Consider the following 15,135-nt stretch of genomic DNA (forward strand, 5'->3'; position numbering starts at 1 on the left):
GATAGAATCGTGGTTGGTTATGGTACTGCAGGTTGGAACGTTGACGTTTCTTTATCTGCGGTATATTGTTAGGCATATTCAGATAGAATTACCTACATTGAGAGTCATGATCATTGAATATATATTTGAGTGGGACAAAAGGACACTAAATAAAATAACGAAATTTACCGGCTTGGTCTAATGGTGAACGCGTCTTCCCAAATCAGCTGATTTGGAAGTCGAGAGTTCCAGCTTTCAAGTCCTAGTAAAGCCAGTTATTTTTACACGGATTTGAATAATAGATCGTGGATTCCGATGTTCTTTGGTGGTTGGGTTTCAATTAACCACACATCTCAAGAATGGTTGAACTGAGACTGTACAAGGCTGCACTTCATTTACACTCGCACATATCATCCTCATTCATCCGCCGAAGTATTATCTCAAAGGTAATTACCGGAGGCTAAACAGGAAAAAAAAAGAAAATAACGAAGTCGGATTTCTTGCGGAGTCCTGCACATGAATGTTTTTAAATCATGACTGATTTTCATTATAAAATAATTTTTGTTTATTAAATAAACAAAGATTTTTATTCCATATTTTTTAATATTTCAGTTTATACAAGAATCGACCATATGAAAAGGATTTTTAAATATTTAATTGAATTAAAAAATAATAACTACTCTTCTGGAAATTTTTTAAAATCCGGTTGAACATATTATCTTAAACATGATAATAAATTAATGTTTGATTACCTCTCATATTTTAAATTTACGTATTTTATTCGATGAAAATAATTTTATGTTAACACAAATATTTCTTATTTTGTTTTTGTTTCAGTTCAGTTCAGTTCAGATCGATTCAAACTCAGTGAATTGTTAATTGAGATTTATCTATGGAAGAACGCTAACAGAAAACACCATTAATTTCAGGTACTTTATTTTAATTAAATATTGTTTTAATATAAAAATCATTCCTTCAACCTTCGTAAAACGAATTTAAAAAATACAATCTTAATATTTATTATATCCTTCATTAAATTTAAAATAATTTATTAATTATACTAATTAATTGTATGACAATTCTTTTAAATATGCTTCAGGCTTATCAAAACAGTCCTTGTTATATACCGTATTTAAAAAAAAAAATGGAATTAAAACTTCTTTGTTATTTTTTATATTTTTTTTTATTAATTAAACTTTTTAATAATCTAATGACAATATAAATTAATTAATGAATGCATGATAAGCCTCAGTAAAAAAATGTTGTTTGTTAATAAGTTTGCTATGCGGTTTCTTTTAATTCACCAAGCGAAACGAGATCATAATTTAAGATTAACTCCTTTTGGTATTTTGGCTGTTTGTGTATTTGTGACGCAGTTATAAAACATTTTATGTAATTTCCCGATAGTTTCCTTCCAAAACGAGCAACGTCTAAATTGTTGGTAATAGCGCCAACATTTAACCCACTGAACTAATACATCATGGGTATTCTATACTCTGCTTGTCAATAATATTTTTGTTTGTATTACATATAATTTAGGTAAAAAAATTATAAACACAAAAAAAATAATAGGTGGAAATACCTTTTCTATAATTTTGTTTCTAATTTCCGATGTGGCTGGAAACAGTGCTAACGGTGTACTTAGTACGTTAAAACTATTTGTGACATTGTTTAAAGCTTCGTAGTCGACTACACAATTCTGTTTCGTACTCCTTTTAATTTGAATTTTTTACTCACTTCTTTTATTCAGCACAATTGATTGAAAAATAAATTCAATTTATGGAGATACTGAAAGGCATTCCTTAAGAAACTTACATCAAGGATTTATATGTTTCACTGAATAGATTAATGTGTTGCCTTTAGACAAATAGTACGAATATTTTTAAACATATACCCTGATTTTTAAAATTATTTCTTAAAAAATAAATTCATTTTTTTTATAATTCATATAGGTCCTAGTTGAATGCTCAAACTTCGAAAATTCAAAATAAAATTAAGTAAAAAAACATTTCATATATTATGTAAAAATTTACATTGAAGAACGGATTGAGATACAGTAATATTTGCTATACCTGTTTTTGCTAAAATTCTCAAAAAAGTTAATGCTTTCCTCTATAATTTAATTGTTTGAAAATATATTAAAACAAGTGAGATGCCAGTTAATACACTAATAAAACGTGTAAAATTTTGTTTCAAAATTATGAAAATAATTTAATTATTCAAATGACAATCATTTGGAAATATACAAATTGTCATATTTTTTTTTTCGTAAGAAAATTTTAGTGTTAAGTATGTTCACCAAATATTGAGATATTATTTAATCCATTTCTTGAATGATAAATTTCTGTTTACAGAATTTAAAGCAAAAAGACAATTTTTTCACGTGAGAATTTTATAATTTCTTTTTTTATCATCTGAAACAATTTGCTATGTTTTACCAATTCCTTTGGGAATACTCTGAATTAAGATACGTAGTTTCAAAGAAAATATTTATCTTTAGTTTTAACAATCTAGTTATACTGAGTAAAGTACGTCGTTACAAAAATATATTACGTATATTTTTGCTAATTTGTTATTATTTACAAAGATATAATTTTTAAATTTCAGTTGTAAAATTAGAATATTTTTGTATAGTATGCATGATGTAACCATTTCATTTTAGGGTTTGTAATCTTTTTTTTTTCTTCTTTTTCTTTGATTGAAATTTTAATTCTGTGTCTCTATGGTTGTATAACATAATGATATGAAATTACCCCCAAATAATTTGCGTACGCTTTAATAATTTGTGAGTTCCATTGTCTTTTAATAAAAACATTATTATTATTCATAATAATTTTAATAAAGTAAAATTATTTGTATTTAACATGGAAAATAAATTGTATTTTCTATATTGTGTATCGTTATACTCGTATTAATATTTTTTTATTCCGTTTAGATATATCATTCAAAGGCGATTTATTATAAAATATTTACACACTGCTCTATTATTTAGAAATACCTGTAAGTAATTTACTGCAGAGTTGAATGTCTTTTATAAATAGCTATAAAAATAGTTTTTTTTCCTTTTATAAAAGAAAAAACAAAATGGCGGGAAAAGTAACTGATATTGAATTAACATGCAATGTTCTTTTATCGTGAAAAGTTTGTTGACGATTGTTACTATGGTAACATTACAAAAATACTTTCGAAAATAACGCTAGTACTAATGTTCTGTAATATTTATTATTGTAATGAATGTACAACATATTCTCAAATTGTTAATGCTGTTTAATACAGTTGGAAAGAAAAAAATAAATAATTTTCGGTAATGTTTTACATACAATATCATATGTAATATTGTTTCCGATTGAAATAGTTAATTTTTTATTCACTGTCTGTGTTTTATTCACCAACTTCGTCAAAATTACGTATATATACTCACAAAAACAAGCATATACAGCATAACTATCTTAATCTTTTTTTTTTTTTGCAAGCAAACAAATTTACAGATATTAAAAATATTATAGGGAAATTATTCTTCAGCGAAACAATTATCAATGTTGATATACCAAATTGTAATTACTAATTCGAAAAAACAAAATATCCCATATAATTATAAGAAGAAGAGAGATAAGAATGATCCTAAGTGATCTATGCATAGCGAAGTTATTGATAGTAATGATTCATAAATGACGTAAAAAAAGATTCAAAGAATCCAAAAGGATTTTATACTTTACATATACTTGCAATTGATTTTTTAAATACAAAATCACGTCTACGAGATAGATGATAAAAATTTACCTTTATTTAAAATAAAAATTATTAAAAAAAAATTGAAAGCTCAATCTATATTATAACCACGTTTATGAGATTCCAAGAAAAAAACAAAAGATTATCTTATAATACATTTATACAATCGAATCTATCCACTTGCCATACTTATTAGTGGAAGGGAGGTGTTTAGAGGTTTCCCTTTAATTTCTTTGCTGCAATGAATATAAGGTTGTATTATTAGAATGCCAGGCCCACCGAAATGAAGATAAAATTAAGCTCAAAAGCAAATCTTCATTCAAATGATCATTATAACAACTCTTGGGTTTCTAAAAGAAACTCTTAACTGATCCCTTTTGCACTTCGAGAGCTTTACATGCGTTACAGCCATAAGAAAGAAGGGTTGTCAGATGTTGTGAAGCAAATGATTTTCCTTTTCTGCTGTGAATTCATGTGTATACTTCTTTACTCAGCTGAGATAATTGGATGGAAGCCAATAGTTTAAATTTTAAAGCTTATGGACTACAGAATACAATATTACCTTCTGTTTCTGTTTGGACTCCTCCAAACTTTTGTTTTAGTGTATTTTAGATAAAGTTTTTATGGTTTTCGCTATAACTACGGTTATACTGATGATGTTTAACGATTGAAACTCGCATTTATTTATTTTCATTGGTTTTTAAATGGTTCTTAAGAGTACTCAGATATTTTAGTCCATTAACTGTTTCTTACAGTCTATTCAACGTAGCGTGCACGTTTTTAAAATTATTGTATACATTAAATCTACACATTGATAGGTTAACTAATTTTCAGTAAGATACTAATTATTAATTTTTGTTCTTTTGTTAATGACTAGAAAAATAAAACTATTAAATAAATTATTTTGTCAAATAATATTTCATAATAAAAATTTTAATTAAGGTAATATATAAATTATATTTTTAAATTATTTTTTGTAATGTTGAAAGAAAATAAAGTAATGCCTTTATTTTCTTTATTACTTTATTTTCTTTTAACATTACAAGAAAATAATGAACGTTGTCATTTTACGCGGCTTGAAAAAGTGAAGTTCTAAACACTTATTCTGGTTTACAAGAAATATTCATATCCAATAACAAAAATAATAAATTAATTTTATTTTTCTAAGAAACAACAACTGCAAAAAATGAATAATCATTTATTATTTACATATTTCTGATTGTTAAAAATATAAATAAAGGTTGAAATATTATTAAACTCTTTTTTTTAAATTAGAAAATTAATATAGCATTTAAAATTTATTTTTTCTTTATATATTCAAGAACTGTTTTCTTTTTCTGAACATATAATAATTTAGTACAAAAAAATTCCTTTTCGCACGCCGGAAGGCGGAGGTAGATTTCACCGGTGCTAAGTAGGGAATAATAAAGATTTCCATCTTAAAGCCTTAAGAAAAACTTGAAATTTACTCAATACGATAATGGTTGCTTGTGAAAAAAAGTTTCACATGTTTAGTATATGACAAGCCCCATCTTCTTACAATTCCAACAATATTTTGATCATTGCTTGCCGTAAGGATTGGTCATATCAAAAATTGTTACATACAAACGTTATAGGTAATGTTTAGAGGACTTACGACCATTTAAATCTATTCGATACTGTGCCTATTAAGGGAGTACAAGTAACTTTTACTAGAATTTAAACCTTCCACTTCGAAAATAAACTGTTAAGTTATATTGATGAGTTTATCGCTAGACCAAAAAATTTATATTCTAGTATTTACTAACAATTCATATCATAATAAGAAAACACGTTTTTTTTAGTTAATAAATACCTTTGGTACTTTTTCTTTTTTTTGTAGCTATAAATCGAACTTCTTCCTACTCGTACTTATAAATTTTTTTTATTAAAAATAAATAATAATAATAACATTATTACGATTTACCTTTAAATTAGACCTACAAATTTCCATACTTGTCTTGTTTTTGACTTCTAGCCGTTTTTATTTTTTTATGCTCTGATATTAGTTGATTTTTATATACCGTGTATTGATATTTTATAGTGCTAAAATACACTATTTATTTTTCAAATCGTTTTATTTCATTCATTGTCATCACTGTTAAAAATTTATTTTATGAAAGGTGAATAATTTTTTTTTAATTGCCGTAATGGTTTTTATATTAGTATTAAATAGTTTAGTTTCCGCTAAAAAAGGTTTTAGGTAAAAATCAACCATTTTTAGTCCAATTTACTTTTAGTAATAACCGCTTACCGAAGAATTGCTCATCCATCTGTTAGTCCAACATATAATAGGCATAATAGTGATGTACAAAAGAGTGCACAATGCTTTCTTTTCTAAAAGAGCGACAGACAATGGCGGGAGGTAGCCTATGAGGGTCACGAGATAAGAGCAGACTTATTGCGTGGATGACGAGGAAATAGGTTATACTAAAATACAAAGAATAAAGGGGGGAATATATCGTTGAAAGGGAAAGAAAAACTAAATGAGGGAATGATGTGGCAGACAAAATGTTATTGAGGGAGGCCAGATGACACGTTATGTTTTTCGTTTGTACAGAAAACTCTCGTTTCAATTCATATAATTGGTTCAATTAGCCACAAAAAAAAATCCCAAAAAAGAGATATGTTTCAATAAAAAGCTCAGCTTTTTAATTTATCACAAACTTTTTAACTTCCGCTAAGTTTGCTTTTTGATGATTCGTTTACTTTTAATTAAAACATAATTAGAACACGGTCTAATTTACGAATAGTATTAAAGGATTTTTTTTTATTAATTAACACTTCGTATCGACTGTAATTTTTATAAATTAGTTATATTTTTGCAACTTTATCAGTACCGTTTTATTCTTTACTGAAATAATTTTCTGTGAGACTGACCGTTATGTAAAAATCACTTTATTATTTAATTTTAGTAAATAAAAAAATATCACACGTTACTTAACATGACACGTTATTTGACCTGATTATTTAACAGAGGTACAGTCTGATTTTACCAGTTCATATTTCAATAAGTCATATAAATTCCTTAGTCGTGGTGCGCCATTCTTGCTGTCATGCATCCACCGCGAGTCTGTAAAGCCTCCTCCACAGGTAAGAGATGGGCAACGGAACAAAATTTAGAACCAGTGCATTGTGATCACCATTCCGTTGCGGTACAGGCCCGGCTGGAAACCGCATCCCAAATACCTCGTTCTCCCTGTCTCTTCGCAACTTCCACATGACACGCTTAGACAACTTCCACATGACACGGACTTCCACAGAGCCTACGCTTAGACAATAGTCACGTACTACGGCCTGCAGGGCAACGGGAACATTGCGGCGTTCCAACTCGTAGGGCAGAACTCCAACACAAGGAAGCAAATGTCTATGTCTATAAAAATTGCCGAAACATAACTATTGAAGATATAGAACTGAGATTCTTTATCAATTTCCCTACCACAAAAAAATAGACACTTTTTGCGTCAAAACGTAAAATCCATATAGGTCGTCGCATACATTTTACTTCCTTGTACGGTATAAAGGAAGTATTGTGATCGCGAAAAATTTCGGTTTTCAGATTTCATTGGAAATATCCATTTTGAGCATCCTTGAATCCATTTTGACTTAATTTCGACGTCTGTACGTACGTATGTCCAAAAAGTTTTGATTAATTTAATCTGCAGTAATAAGCCCAGCCCTCATTGATAACTTTTCAACGATATATAAGTGGTACTTATTTTCAATGGTTTCAGTCATAGCCAGCTAAAATGTAATTTATGAAATGGTTGGATCTTACAAGGGGAAGCTACATCGGTTCGAATCAGACTTCATTTCCTTTTTTTTTTTTTAATTTAATTTAAATATATTGATTTATTAATAATTATTAACCTTTGATTGTAAAAAAAAATGTTTTTACAATAAATAATAATTCGATAATAACAATAAATAAAAAATGTAAAAAAATATCATTAATTGTTAAGGAGATAAAATTATATGTAGTTTTCATTTAAAAAAAAAAATGTGTATAGGTAAATAACACATAGGCGTACAAGGATGTGATGCATGTAGTGTCCACATCCAATATTTTAATAAGTATTTAATTGGTAACAGATTTTCCTGATCCTACTTATAAAATGAACTGTCCTTCGTAAATTGTATTCGTCTAAAGCTCTTACATCAATCGATACCTTTCATTTCAGCTAAACATTCACATTCAATCCAACCCAGTCAGTGCTAGCTTAGAAATCGAGTTTTAAAATCGTTTGTTCATTTACTTCAAGGGAAAATTATAAAAGATATCGTTTAACATGTACGATTTATTTTTAAACAATTATATAATATATAAATGATGCATGCTAATAAAATTACACATAGATTAATCTATATATAATTCAATAAGGCGGTTATCTACCCATTTCCTAAATATTTCCTCTCTCGTTGAACTGCACATCTCGATGACAGTTTCGTTGTTATCGCACAATAAAATATATTTACTAGTTATTTTCCACTCTCTGGATGTAGCCCTTTCATTCATCATCCTTTTCACATTTAGTTTTACTCGATTCTTGCTTGTCAGTAGAAGTTTCCATTCTGCCATTCCTCACCAAAACTGCTTAACCATTCAAATGAGTCAGAAGTATTCTTTCTGAAAAAATTTGATAATCATGTTATTCTTTATAAAAAAAAGGTTTTGATGATGTTATTTCTCTCAGTTATCGTCTTCATTGAGCCAAGATCTATTGGCTAACACTCTACTCTAGAGAGTAGAAGTGTTAGAAGTTTAAGAACATATGAGTAAGATATAAATACAAAATAATACATTATAATAACAGTATATAATATTTATGACCATAATATAAATCACAATTGAAAGTATAAAGAATAATATCAATCAATAAAATTATTATTTTTAAAATATTTTCAATTGGTAACTCGTGAAAGATTTTTTTTTAAAAATAAACAAAATTCAATTAATTTTCAAATACTAGCAGCAAACTACTTATGCACAGGTTCGGAGCTGGCCATTAGTAGTTTTTAAATCGACGAATCGAACTAATTGGTCTGGACCTGGATAAATTTTAGTGATAATTCCGAATTTCCATGCATTGGTGTACAGTTCTCCTTAGAGATTAATACTAAGTCAATAATAGACACATTGCGCGAAGGAAAACACCATTTATTTCTCTGCTGAAGGTAATGAAGATAATCTTTAGACCATCGTTTCCAGATGGATTGGACGAATTTTTGGAGCAAATGCCAACCACCTGGACGGTTAATTTTAATTTCTTTGTAATAGGGTTCAGGTGAAAACATAAGTGGTCAACCGATAAGAAAATATCCAGGCGATAGTGGTTCTGGGTTCCTATGATATGTAGAAAAAGTAAAAAATGGGACGAATTAGACAAAATTAAGAATTAGAATTAAGACAGACTTCAACCTGTGTTAAAACCGTATACAATTCTTTTAAGTTGAAGATTGTTTGTCCTAATACACTTTGTAGATGATATTTTACGCTTTTAATTGCGCTCTCCAATAAGCCACCAAAATGGGGTGAAGAAGGCGAATAAATGACCATGATGAATTGTAAGTGGACCTCCATTCTATTGCACAGACAGAGAATGGACGGAAGGTACGACTCTGAATGATGGTAACTGACCTAGTTGTTGCGCTTGAGTTTTTGCATTAAAACGAAAACAATTCAAACATTTATTAATGATTGATGAAATGTTTTAGCATTTAAGATCCAGTATTTCTAGCGTAATGAATGATGCGTCAGTTGTATACCAGAATGTAAAAGACGTAAATGCTCAGCAGTAGTAATTAATTTTGTTATATTTGCTTTTGAGTGTAGGATAATGGAATGTTTAGCTTGATAACATAATAAGCAGTGTTGTAATCTACCTCCCACTAATAATAGTTCTAAGTCATCCAGAGATGGGTCAAGTGATTTTACCTTGATTAGAAATAATTTAATTGTTAAGTTTATTTATTTCGTCACTAAAATGTACATATTGAGACTGTTTTATGAAAAAGGTAAGGAACTGATTTAATAACCTAGTAGTTAAATGACCAGTGATTCGTTCGGACCGATTTAATTTAAGATTGTGCATAAATCGGAAACAAACTGGTCCATTCCATTCTGGCTTCTGGTCCATTCTTAGCCACTAGATGCCTAATTCAAATATCAAATGAAAAACAAAAAGATTTCCGATTAGCATGCAATGCTATTAGAAATGATTTTTATGTTGAATTTATTTCTAGCTCTGACCATCTAGATGAAGCTATCCAACGAAAGGTTGATGTCTAATTTACTCCAAAGTTATGGTTTTCCATTTCATCTATGGTTCTCTAAGAATCATAATATTGCTACTCCTGAGCATAATTGTTCTATTCCTTTAGCCCAGGAATATGAGTTACGTACTTTAGGCATTTTATGGAACAATTCTACAGACATATTATCAATTCAAATTACTCAATCTATTGATACTAAAAGAATTGTTACTCCATTATTACAGGAGTATTTGACCCATTAGGTCTTATTGGTCCTATTATTTTGTATCATAAATATTTTATGTAATCTTTATGGCAACTTAAAATTAATTGGTATGATAAATTACCCACAACGACAGTCGCACTTAATTGGATTAATTAAGATAAGTCGTCCAATTAAATTCCAACAATAGCACTGAGGTTAACTCAACCCAAATACAAGGATTTTCAGACGCCTCCATAAAGGGTTACGACAGTTGTATTTACATTTGAACTTTATCTTCTAATCAAACAATTTCATGTAATTTACTTTGTTCCAAATCAAGACTTGCTCCTTCAAAGCAAATAACACTACCAAGGCTTGAATAATGTGATTGTTTACTACTCTGACGTTTATTAGTGAAGGTAATAAATGCTCTGAATATACATATTGATGAAATGCATTTTTATTCAGTTTCAACATCATTATTCTGGATTCATGGACATCCGTCTGCTTGGAAGGTATTTTTATAAGTAATAAAATAACTGAAATTCAAAGAGATACTTCAAATGCTAAATGGCAGTAATAAACGTTTCTTTAACTAAAATATATTTTGTATTCTACAACACATACAAAATAAGAGTATATTGGAGGGTATCTTTAACTGTGCATCAATATATTTAGTTGCCAAAATTGACATAATTTTTTTTTTTTGTGGAAGTAACATGGTTTCAAATTATTAAAATATATTTTAATTAGAGATTCTTATACCTGGAACTGTTACTTATTAATTTTTAATTACCGAGTGTTGCTTACAGTCCAAGTGTTTTAGTAACATTATTGAAAAAAGAAGAATTATTTAAATCATTTAAGCGATATATGTTTATAAATAGAGAAATAAAAACTGATGTTCTATTCTTATTTTTTTTTTTATAAATCTAATCTTTCTTTCCTAAATTATGATATTTTAATTCTGTATTGTTGTAACATATCGATGCATATTGGCAATAAGTATGTTCAGAAGCATGAAGTCACGTATTTAATAACAAAAATTATTTCAAAATTTAATTAAAAGTTAAAAGTGGTATAAAAACTTTTCTTGAAATGAGATTAAAAACTTTTTTTATATTGTTTGATAAATTATCAAAATTTTAAATATTATTTGAACATGATTTTTTATTTACGAGTATTTATTTATTTTTTTAAGTAGATAGACATTTACACTTATATATATATATATATATATATAAAAAAATTATGAATTTTATGCAATACAATGTTCTTCCTTTCAATTTGTTTGGAATTAAAAAATTTAGTTCCAGTAATAGCTGCATTTATAATTTGAGTACATCATAATATTTTGCCTTAAAAGTAATTTTTTAATTTGGAGTTGATTATGTTTATTTTATCAAAATGTTATTTTTCTATATTCCTGGCATGATAGCTCTAGACCTTTGTTGCAAGAAGAAAAATATGGTAATCAGTAAAAAATATGGGGAATGATTTTTTTTGTATTAATTTATTTAGCGTATGGCACTAAAATATAACACCAATTACAGTCAAAATTATAAACAAGATTTTAACAAATATATGCTATTAATTCTGGAATCTCCATCAGGAAATCTTCAGGATTCCCTTAATAAGCTGTCCTAGGGCAAACTTCTGTGATGTGTCTGATATTGATTTTCACCACACTCACGGAGGGGCGTCGGTGTTTTACCCCATTTATACAGGAAATAGGCGCACCTATATGCTGAGTCCGTATTCTGTTTAGCATTGACGATGTCTTACGTGGCAAGTCAAAACCCGGCGGCCTTTGAGTAATACATGGGATTTGGTTATTCTGCATTTTGTTTTGAATTTTTTTTTGTTTTCTCGACGTTACATGACCCAGGGATTCCAAAAATAAAAAATTGGAGAATAAAGTTGACACGTGGATACCTATGTAGATGTATTGGCGCGTTTGAAGTTTAATAACTTGTGACTGGATAAACTGATTTGATGAAATTTAGTACAGAGACTCGTGTATATATAGGGAAATTTGAGGACAATATCTGAATTGAAAGGGGTAGGTAATTTTTCGACGTCAATTTAAAAAAAAAAAAAATTCATGTGGACACCACATGACTTCATTGTAGGCCTTTGAATTAAATATACACTTTTTTAAAATACATAAAATTTTATTTTACTATTAATTTTTGATTTTTTAGTATTTTTTTTTTATATTGTTATTATTGAATTATTATTTATTGTAAAATATTTTTTTACAATCTGAGGTTAATTATTAAGAAATCAATTATGTAAATAAATAAAAAAGTTAAAAAATAGGAAATGAAGTAATGAACTCGGATTCCAACCGATGTGCTTCCTTCATAAGATCCAAATATTTCATTAATTAAAATTTTATTTGGCTGTAACTGGAACCAATGAAAATAAGTACCACTTATGATATATCGTTGAAAAGTTATCAATGAGAGCTTATTACTACAGTTAAGAAAAACTCCAACATCCAAATCTTTTGGATTTTGGTTTTTTTGGACACTTTTGGTCTTGTCCATTGTAATCAAAAGAAGGAAGTGCACAACTAGATGTTTCAACAGTCCTAAATCCAAAATTTCAACATTCTATGGGTAATGGTTTTTGAGTTATGCGAGATACATACGTATGTACGTACAGACATCACGCCGAAATTAGTCAAAATGGATTCAGAAATGGTTAATATGGATATTCCATTGAAATCTGAAAACCGAAATTTTTCGCGTTTATAAAAAATCAATTTTTTTAATTAATTACTTCCTTGTACGAAGTAAAGGAAGTATTGTGATCGCGAAAAATGTCAGATTTTAACGGAAATATCTATTTTGACCCTGAATCCAAAATCCAAACAATTTGGATTTCGGACTTTTTTTTAACTGCGGTAATAAACCCTCGCTGAGAGTTTTTCAACGATATATCATAAGTAGTACTTATTCTAATTGGTTCCAGAGTTATAGCCAAATAAAATTTTAATTAATGAAATATTTGGATCTTACAAGGGGAAGGCACATCTGTTCACATCAAACTTCATCTCCTTTTTTTTAATTGTTTTTATTTTTAATTTAAATATATTGATTTATTAATAATTATTAACCTCTGATTGTAAAAAAAAATACAATAAAAATAAATTGAATCATGACAATGAAAAAAAAAAGTCAGAAGTTATTAGTGAAATCGAATTTTATGCACTTTTAAAAATGTGTGTATGTAAGTTAATAGGCGTACAAGGAAGTCATGTGGTGTCCATTTCAAATTTTTCCTTTTTTTTGTTTATTTAAACATATAATAAAAGAACTTTATCATAGATTACCTCCACCCCAAAAATAAATCCTAGTTATTTTTTTTTCATTTACAATTATTTTTCTATTATATAAGAAGAAATAATTTATGTCAAGAAAGTGTAAAAACTTTGTTGTCAGCTTTTTTTTTTTGTTTTTAGAGTTCTTAATTACCTGATCATTTTACAATAATTTATTTAAATATATCATATCAATTAATAACTGGAATATAAGTTATAAATACAAAAAAATTATTGAAATCTAATAAATATTAATCGAAAAAGTTTAGAAATATCATTGGATGGGCAGAATAGGGATGAATTGCTGCACCACCGATTGGCTTTTTGACCTAACATATTGTGATACAGTATCCCCTCTACTGAACTGTTAACATTACTAACACTACTTCAGACACCCGTAGACGAACTACTACAGATCTGAATGTTTACGCTTTTTAAATTTTGACGAATTATTTATTATTTTGTAAATCCTCAATAGATTATGTACATGCAGCCCGAGATTGCTAAAACATAACACAAAATATCTTATTATAAAAAACTGCTAGTTGTAATTAAAAATTTAATAAATTTTTATTCAAATAAAAAAATAGTTAAAATAAATTTTAATTTAACTGCTTTAATATTATAAAAGAATTAAGCTTAGGCTATACTTAATGAAGTTTGCGACACGTCATTGTTACTGCATTAAATTAAGAAAAGTAAGGTGGAAAACTCGTCTTATTGTTAATCTAATTAAACCTGAACTGAAAGTTGTTGAAAATGTGACAACTTACTTTAAGAATAAAATTTAAAATGACTTAACCATAATAGTCGTAATTCACTGTTTATTTAAAGAAATACCTTCTTAAAAAGTTAAAATTAAACCCATGACTGTTATAATTTATGATGTAGTAACAATTTTAAACTGTTGGCATTTTATTTAACTGAATTTTTCTATTTTATACTATAAAGAGATAATTAGGTAAAATTACTTATTTTACTCTTAAAAGATTAATATTTTAATGTTGTTATTATTATAGTTATTAAAAATAAGTACTCATTTACTGTAATCATATATTTTATAATATTAATCATTGAGATTTTCCAAAGCTATACCATTTCCCAGTAAACTTTTTGTTATATTAACTAAGTAAAACTAATATAAAGTTTTATTAACCAGATTATTATATGTTAATAAAGGTTAAAAATAAAACAAGTTTTATGAATTTCGAGACAGAAACGTAGATTTAATAAATTTAACTCTATAAATATATTAAAACTAGTATCTCCGTCGTGGCTTCACCCGCGCTATATGGTTACTTGCGTTTCCCGTCGCATACTTTTTTTTATTTTATATTTTTTAGTCATGTAACTGGAGGAAAGTACAGGCTATTCGCATCGCACATACAGTAACAGTGGCAGTGGCTATGTTGGTTGAGCCGCAACGCCGTACACCGTCGAACCCCTTAAAAAATCGAAATTAAAAAAAATCTGAAAATGGTTTTTATATATTTATCTGAAGAGTATTCAGCAAGCCAAAACCGAGTGAATATCTTGTTCATTATGATCGGGAATGGAGAAAATTTCAATAATTTTGCAAAAGAATTTTTACTTTTCTTCCCCCTTTCAAAGTCGAATTTAGAAA

The sequence above is a fragment of the Lycorma delicatula genome, chromosome 7, assembly GCF_047948215.1.
Source record: "Lycorma delicatula isolate Av1 chromosome 7, ASM4794821v1, whole genome shotgun sequence".
NCBI classification, from domain to species: Eukaryota; Metazoa; Arthropoda; class Insecta; order Hemiptera; family Fulgoridae; genus Lycorma; species Lycorma delicatula.